The sequence below is a fragment of the Hipposideros armiger genome, unplaced genomic scaffold, assembly GCF_001890085.2.
Source record: "Hipposideros armiger isolate ML-2016 unplaced genomic scaffold, ASM189008v1 scaffold_152, whole genome shotgun sequence".
Lineage (NCBI taxonomy): Eukaryota > Metazoa > Chordata > Mammalia > Chiroptera > Hipposideridae > Hipposideros > Hipposideros armiger.
The window spans coordinates 2827092-2835962 of NW_017731502.1; positions in this window are offsets into that span (position 1 = coordinate 2827092).

Here is an 8871-nt window from a genome sequence, read left to right on the forward strand (position 1 = left end):
TGTGCCACTCAGCCTGCCCCACACTGGGCTTGCCAACGTTCTACTGAGAAAAGAGTGAGATGGTTTTGAAGTTTGGCATATCTGAGTTTGAACCCTGGTTCTACCATTTCTTAGCTATGTGACCATAGACAAGCTAACCTCTCTCTTAGCCTGTTCCAGCTGTCAAATGGAAACGATCAGCCCTACCTCGAGAGGGTGGTACCAGCTTTAGTGAGGGAACATGTGTAAAGCACCCAACCCATGTCTTGGCACACAGTCATACTCGTAGTTTCTTTCCTCTCCCAAGATCCCTTTCCTTTCTAATGTCTAGCCAATTATTCCTTGTTTATCACAAGTTCAGAATAGCAGTTCCCCATGATTGTTTCCTCTATCCTCAAGGAGATGAAACTGTCACGTTGGACTGGTTCTGCATAAATTCTTTTACATACTTGTCTATGGCAGATAGTGATTGGGTGCGGGCGAGGGTGAACAAACTTTCTTAGATGATCAGTGAGCGCCTACCCAAAGCAAACAGGTGCTGGGAGTTGGACAGGACCTCACAGGTATCCCACCTTCACCTCTGTGGCACCCAGCAGGATACTTCCTGCCCTCTGCTTGGATGCTTTCCATCACCAGACAGTCCCAGCAGTTTGGGCCGCTCTCATTGTTAGAAGAGGCCTCATTAATGTGGGCTGACATCTCTCTTCCTAGAGCTGTCACCCCTCTGTTCTTTCCAGCCCTTTCTCCCTTTCTCACATCATGACAGTTGATCTATTAGAAAACTTTGGTTATGGGTTCAAGAGGTCTTCTCTTCATTCTTTCCTCTAGATTTTCGGCACTGTTGTATTCTGCCTATGTTTTTTTCCCACTATTCCATGCCACTTCCTCAGCCGTCTTTCTTCCCTTCTACCTCAGGGGCTGTGGTGCAACCTATGGAGGGGTTAGAGAAGCACCAGCCTTGAAGCCGGACAGACTTTGTTTCAAATCTCTCTGTAGGCACCTGCTGGGAACCTCAGTTTCTCTCTCCATAAAATGGAAGCAATAATACCAAGCTCATAACACTTCCATGCAGATGAAATGTGCTGACGTATAGAAAGCATGCAGCCTAGTGCCTGGCAGGGAGAAGGTGTTTATACCTGGCAGCTGTGTAATGATTATTTGCTAATTGCCAGGTAGGTAGTCACCGTGCTTGGTTCTCTTAGAAAATCTTCCCAATGACCTTTAAGGTTTTGGTCAGCCTGGATTTGGGGAGTTTTCCCCTCTATTACACCAGGAAAATGCCATGAAATTACTGTTTCATTTACTTCATTACAATCACAGGTTCACAGGAAGAGGATAGGATAGTCAAAATACTGTTCAACGGCCACTTTAAGTACGTTCATTAGAGACAGGTTATAATTTGAACACCATTGACCTCTTCTATGGCTAACCATGTCCATCCTAAGAGGCCCTCTGAGAACGCAGCACAATGTCCAGACACCCGTGGGCAGAATGCCAGAGCTTCTGAAAGATGAGTGTTCTGTGGCTGATGAACAAGGTATGAAGACACCAAATCCCCTTGACGAAGTCCAGCAATGCCTTGCCACTGAACAGCCTTTCCAGAAAGACTATGAGCTCACCAGAAGAAAGGGGTGGGTTGGAGATTTCAGGAAAGATTCCTAGTTATCAGAAATTAGGCAGGGAAACCTCCGGACTTCCTGTTGATTCCCCCAGTTCTCACAGACCAAGACACATAGTTTGGCCCTGATGTCATCTGACACGAATAGACATGCTGAGGCCAGAAGCTGTCAAGCAGACCCTGGATTATGACGGAAGTTGGGAAGACTGCGATGTGAGGGCCGTGTGAGTGTGGAGTAATATTTTCTGGTAGGGTATGATCACCTATCATTGATTGGGGCTGGGGGGTGGGGAGAATTGAACTCTAAGATATTAAAAAAACAGTTATTTATATATCCACCCCCCCCCAAGACCCTACTTTTCCAATATAAAATCCTGTATTTTAGTGGTCTTATCTTTTGTCATGCTAAGAAAGTATGTTCATATCATCCAGCTGAATTTAGATGACCTCCTCAGTCATTCATTTGTGAATTCATTCAGTCACTCATTTAGTCATCCAGTCATTTAGTCTGTGGTTCAGTCATCCAGCCTGTCATTCCATTGGCTATTTGGTCTTTCAACAAATAACTATCACATATCTCTTGCTGTACCAAGAGCCCTGCTGAGTGTTGCCCCAGCAGCAGGGAAAAAAGGTTCCCAGGATCTACTCTGCTGCAAAGGCAGATCTTAAACAAGGAATTACAACAAAAGGTGATGAACGGGGAGCTTTATGATAGTAAAGCATGGGCCCTGAGGCGAAATTTCAGTTTGGCTGGAGGTTGCAGTTTTTTATTACCGAAAACATCAGATTCCAGTGGCTTAACTTCTAGGGTATCTGCATAAATAACTCCAAGTACTCCTCTATTAGCAAGAAAAAGAGCTAGCATGTGTGGAGCTCTTGCCATGTAGCCAGGCACTGAACCAAGTCCTTTACAAATATAGTCACACTTAATCCTCCCCGTAATCCTCAATTAGGAACTTGAGTATCCCCATTTCACAGATAAGGGAAGTTGAGGCTTCAAGAGGATAAGCCATTTGCCTGTAGTCTTGTAGAGTCCAGAGCCAGGAAAGCCAGAACCCTGATCTGTCTGATTCCAGAGGTCATGGTAATAACCATGAGCGCTTTGTCCCCATCACATGCCCAAGAACTGGAAAACCTATAACAAAAGGCACTGAGAAGTCAGGGCAAAGAGTCTCTGGACCTTCCTAGTGTGCTCCCAAAGAGCTCTGCAGTGATGCTCACAGCCCATGGGAGCAAGAGCAAAAACGTGGGGTGACCATGTCAGAAAGCATTTTGAGGTGAGCTATGTTCCTGCATCCCAGAAGGCATGAGAAAACTTTGCGAGAAGTTCTTTGTAACAGTAGAAAGATCTTAGGCAATCCAACTGAGAAATGAATCACTCTTGTGCTCACATGTGCATTTTAAATGAAGCTAGAATAACATAAATGGAATTAGAAAGCTTAATGTCCACATGACATCTTTATTTGGTTGTAAAGCAATCCATTACACACACTCTCTTTCCTTTCCAGTGATCAGAAAAATAAAATGAGTCAGTCATTTTTGCAAAAATAGATCCCATATTTCAAAAGAAAATTGTTTTCTTAGAGAACATAGCCTACCCTCTATTTTTTTCTCTTTCCTTACGTCCCTTCCTCCCACTCAGTAATATATTATTTCTTGTCCAGATGTTAGATCATTTTGAGCTAATTTGGACATCTTCATGCTTAATTTAGAAATGATTCATCTACAAACTGAGTAGTACCTAAATTTGGCCAGGGATGGGGATAGTTGCTAGTGGTGGTGGTGATTCAGGCTTGCCAGTGAATGATCCATCTGCTGTGACTTGAGATGTTACTGAATGGCTATGATGACTCAGCTCGAGTCTGTACAACCAAGAATACAATGGTGAGCTCCCTCAGCAGCTTCTCATGGTGTCCCGCACGTGCCCTGAGATGATTCTGGGCTCACGGGCACTGCTGAGTTAGTGCCACGTATTCTCAGTGAAGGCGTGAGTGAGTCATATTTCCACGTGTCTCCTCGTCAGTTCTATTTGGTATTCAGCAGTTACTACAGGATTAGTTCATACATCATCTCCTTTCCCAAAGGGATTGTCTGACCCAATATCTCATGATCATTAAAGATGTCTCCTTCCTTTCCGGACTCAAGAACAATGCGCCTCAGAATCTAACGAATCTGTCTAGACTCCAGATAATTACAATGGTACTGCCTCTTCTTGGCAACAACTCGTACACTCTACAATGTAATACTGAAATTACCGTTACCACCGCCACGGCCACCATCACCACCGCCGCCACCATCACCACCACAACTGCCCTACCAGCACCACTATCACCACCACCATCACTATCACCAGCTCTCTCACTACTAGTAGGCAATATTTTGGAACACTAACAATGTGACAGACACTGATGAAGTTCTTTATATGGTGTATCTCAGTTAACCCTCATTTCAGTCACATGTGGTAGATGCTATTTGGATCCTGATTTTGCTTGGAAAGAAAAACTAAGGCTCAATAAGCAAAGTAACTCACCTAACGCCTCACCGTTAGCAAGTGGCAGAGGCATTATCTGAATCCAACTTGTCTGACACTATGCTTTTAACCGCGACATCAGTGTTTTCTGCCTTCATGACCTTTTCCACCACCCAACAGTGTATCCCCTCTGTGCTGTTACTGACATAATACTGGCTGCCTGGCACTCGCCACCCTCACATACACAAGGCTGTAAGAGCAGAGCACCCATTTTCAGCATGCGGTACTTTTAACTCACTGATACTTTGACCATAGTCTGCATCAACCATCAAAGTAAATGCCATGGAGGGAAACAGAAGCCCTGTGCCAGCATGAACGCAGCAGGATGGCTGTTAAGCTTCCGGTCTCTCCTCTGTGGCAGAGCCTTTTCTTACCACTCTCCAGGCAAGACAGCCACTCTCTAAGTTGTTCCTCCTTTTTGCTACATGACTTCTTTTCCCTACTATACTATAATTTCAATTCCTCTAGAGAGGACCTTAGTTAGATTTTTCTGGAAATAGCCTGAGGGCATCTATAAGGTTTGGGGCAAACTTTATTTCTCTAGGTTGAACAACTCTAACCTTTGCCCAGGAAGAACTGGTGGTATTTTTAGAAATTGAAAATTATCCCGTGGTTTCTAATTTTAAGGAGCCTCCAGTGAATGGTGACTCCCAGCAATGTCTTTAGACTCAGGCAAGAGTGGCTCCTGTCCTGGGGACCTCACTGTGGCCCTCTGGTCACACTTCCAGGCCAGACTTAGGTTCTCTGGACCCCAGAATTCCCTGTTTGAAGGGATCTAATCCTACTTCTAGAGCAGAGTGGGCTTCTTTCTTAGGGCCATTCTCCTCCAAGGATGGACCTTGTCACAGTTACCCCTAGATCCTGAGGGGGGCGGGGAGCCAAGAGGTGGCTGTTTATGGGGTGTGGATGGAGTTTGAGTATCTGCACTTACGTGAGAAAGATGCCTTGTGGAGTAGGACAGAGCTAGGTGTGGGAAGAGAAATAGAGACAGACCAGAAGCCAGAGGGGAGCCCCAGGGCTCAGAGCTCAAACCTGGCCTTCCAGGTCATTTTGAAGACATTTATTACAATAGGAGGATGGAACATATTTTTATTTAGCAGTGTGTTAGCTTGATTTATTACTTCTTTGTATTTAGACCTACACAACAGAGACCTCTACTTATACCCTTTTGTCCTGGGTCCCTCAAGCATTAGGGATAGGCTTGCTAGCTACCACTAGGGCAATCGGTCGTCCCAGTTTACCTGGGACTAAGGGGTTTCCCCGGATGCAGAATTTAATGGAGAAAGACCCAGGCATACTGAGAAAGGCAAGATGATCACTCTAGACCACCCACTAGCTATAATATAGTGACTGATACTGATTTGTATAACTATACGGAACTCAGACTCTTTCTTTCTGGGACAAGAAAGAACTTCTATTTACATTTTCATCATAATAGCACACTGAAAGTTCCATTTAATGATAGACCTGCTCTCAGAGTCAGGAGGTAATTAAAGATCATTTAACCATGGGCAGGGCCTCCCATCCACAGGGCAGGATGCAGCCATTAGCAGTGGCCTTTGTAAAATTGCCTCCAAAATTAACAGTGAGCATTCACTGGCCACTAGAAGAAGAAATGTTGAAATTATTGCCAGAAGTCCAAATAGCTTTCTATACCTAGGACTGTCTTATTTCTCCAAGAGCACGGAGGCTGGGGATGGTTCCATGTGACATTCTTCTATCAATATCCAGTTCCAGCTTGGCCACTAAAACAACTTTTCAGAGAGCCTATAGGTAACTAAGATCTGTGGATACTTTGAGGTAGTTGGCAACTGCAAAAAGAGCAGGTGGAAGCACCTTTAGCCAAACAACTTTCTAGGCAAAATTGAGACGTGGGCAAAGTTAACTTCAACCTATGCCGCTGCTTTGCTTTTCCCACTATCTTTTTTCCTGAGTTCTTGGGAATATTTCATTCATTCATTCATTCATTCATTCATTCATTCATTCATTCAGCAAATGAGGCCAACAATAGTAGCATTTCAAGCAAAAGGAACTGCCAGAGTGAAGACCCTGTGGCAGGAACATACTTAAAGATGTAAAAGCAGGCTAGGGTGGTGGGCTGCTGTGAGAAGAGGAAAGTGGGGTGAGACGGGGTCTGAGGGGTGGGAAGGGGCCAGGTCACATAGGACCTTAAGGGCCATGGTCAAGGCTTTGGATTTTATCAAGTGCATTGGAAAGGCAGTGTGGCAGGCTAAATAATGATCCCCAAAAGATATCTGCATCCTAGTCCCCGGAACTTGAAATTTGTTATCTGTTAGGACAAAAACTGACTTTGCAAATATGATTAAGTCAAGGATCTTGAGATGGGGAGATTATCCTGGATTATGCAGGTGAGCCCTAAATGCCATCAAATGCATCCCTGTAAAGAGGGAGACCGAGGGAGAGTTGATGCAGACTAAGAGGAGGAGGCAGTGTGACCACAGTCAGAGAGTGGAGTGGTGCGGCCACAAGCCCAGGAATGCTGGAAGAGGCAAGGGACATTTTCCTCCAGAGCCTCCAGAGGGAGCAGCCTTTCCGACATGCTGATTTCAACCCAGTAATACTGATTTTGCACTTCTGGCCTCCAGAACTGTGAGACAGTCAATGTTTGTTGCTCTAAGCGACCATGTTTGTGGTAATTTGTCGCGCAGCCAAAGGACACTGATACAGGCTGTTCTTAGCTTTAGGCTGGAGTGTAACGCGGTATGTGACCACTTTGAGTGCCGTAGGGGGCAGAGATCAGAGGGGGACAGGAGTCAGATCAGAGAGACCAGCTGGGAAGTTCTTGGCATGCACGCAAATGAGATATGATACAGCAATGTGGTTGGAGAGAAGTAGAAGGTTTAAGATTTTCTTTGGAGGTAAAATGACAAGACTTGTCTACAGATTGCCATCGGGAACAGCAGGCTCTGAAAAGTCATCAGCAAATTAGTCTGAATGTGAGTGTGCTTTTCCTTCTGAGGAAAATTTGCAATTTTAAAAAGGAGTATGAGGACAACCCAGAAGTCTGAGGATTTTAGGCTCTGTAATACCCCAAATGTGGAGAAGGGTGCAGTGGGCTGTGGGCTTATAGAGTTTCCTTTTAGTCTATTCTGTTATGTTGCTTTGCTGATCATCTGCTCTGTTTAAAAGCAGTCACACATCCTCTCTTAGAGGTAGATGGGCTACGAATCAACTGATGATATTTTCCTTGCCATCTCTAGGAATTTTTGTGACGCTCCTGGGTGGGGGAGGCATCTGACAGATGTGATTTGAATGCCACCATATTGACATCCTTAGGACAGTTCACAGGTTTTCTGCACTGGTTCTCAAAGTTCAGCATGTATCCAGTTCACCTGGGGAGCTTCCTATGTCAAGCAGATTCAGAGTTTTGGCTCCCGGGTCAGAGCCTGCTCTAGGACAGTGCTTCTCCTACCCAACTCTGATTCAGCAGGCCTGGGTGGAACCTGCGACTGTGCGTTTATGACAAGCCGCCAGGTGATGCTGACCCTTCTGGTCTCTGGACAACACTCGGAGTAGTGAGCTTCCCATAGCTCATTTCCGGAGCTTTAAGCCCTCATGTGCCCAGGATGAGCCTGCGTCCAGTCTGGATGCGGCACCACGTGTGTCAGGAACAAAGGTAGCCCAGGCCCTCCGCCAAGCCCTTCTGTGCGATGGCCCAGCTGTGATCTTGTGCGGCAGATCCTTTTCCTCTCGAAACCAGGGACAGTCCACGTTCTCTCCTGCTGAGCTCATGAAGGCCTCCTTGCCAAACCCTGCAGGGGCCAGCTTCCCAGACTGGGTTACGCGGCTGAGGTTGGCTAGGCTGGTTTCTTCCGGGAGTGCTGTAGGCCAGACGACTTCCTCGGCCCAGGCGTGTCTGTCTTGCTTGGGGCCCCACGAAGGTTGGCACAGCACAGGTAGCATGCTGTTTCTGACACACAGTCTTGGCCGTGCTCTTCTCCCACTTCAAACCCTGCCCTGGCCATTGGCACAAAGCTCCTTTCCATCTCCAGCCTTCGCAGTCTACAACCTACCCACGTGGAACCACCATTAGTTCCTTGTTTCATATGCTTGCTTCTGCTTCTCCCAGGCCCGAGGAGTCATGGTTTAATCAGAAACCATTTGCAGACGACGGGGAAGGATGCATGTGGAGAAGAGAGAGAGGAACAGGGCTGCGGCTTAAAGAGAGGCAGTGCACATTGGTGGTTCAGAGCGCAGGCGTTAGCATCAGTCCCAGTGTGGTCACACCTAGCTGTGTGACCTTGGACAAGTCTCTGGGGCTCCGTTTCCTCATCTATTAAACAGGAAAGATCAAAGCTTCCTCTCAGGCGATCCAAGGGTTCAATGAGTGAATGTACTTAGGAGGCTTAATTCTGTGTCAGGCTCATACGAAGGGTGGAGATCAGCAGTTCAGATCAGCTGTTTCTGCCTGGCACCCTCCTATTTCCCAGCCTTCCCTTCTTCTCCCTTCTTTCCTTGCTTTTACTCTCAGGATCGCTGGGTCTTCATAGAGGGACCGTTCTTGGCATTTCCTCTAGGTGACAATCCATAGGGGTGGGACATTGATTCTATTCCCAGAGGCTGGTTTTGATAATTGACAATAGGAATGGTTTGGGACCGTTCACTTAGTTCCATTATCAGCAGCACTTTAAAAGGAAATGAATGGAAATTGCACATTATTCTGGCCATTCGTCCAAACTTAGAACAAACAGGAATCTCGAGGTCCAAACATTTCCCCTGTAAA